We start from the raw sequence: 318 nt of genomic DNA on the forward strand, positions 1-318 counted from the left end.
GTGCTGGGAGGGGGAAGGAGTACTGGGGGCACCTGGTACATGTGGGGAGGGGGTACTGGTGGTGGTTCTCATTTCTGTGGGGAGCAGGTACTGGAGACACTGCTGTATGGGAGGAATAGATACTGGCAACACTGGTGTCTTCGGGGACTGGAGGCACTGGTGTATATGGGGAGGAGGGTACTGGTGTGTGGTGGGAGGGGGATACTAGGAGCGTTGGTGTGTGCAAAGGTGGTGCTGCGGCACTGGTGTGTGTGGGCAGGTGGTGTTTGGGGCACTGGTGTGTGGGGAAGTGGTATTTTGGGGAATTAGGGTGTGGGA

The sequence above is a fragment of the Charadrius vociferus genome, unplaced genomic scaffold, assembly GCF_000708025.1.
Source record: "Charadrius vociferus isolate BGI_N301 unplaced genomic scaffold, ASM70802v2 scaffold32, whole genome shotgun sequence".
Classification (NCBI taxonomy): Eukaryota; Metazoa; Chordata; class Aves; order Charadriiformes; family Charadriidae; genus Charadrius; species Charadrius vociferus.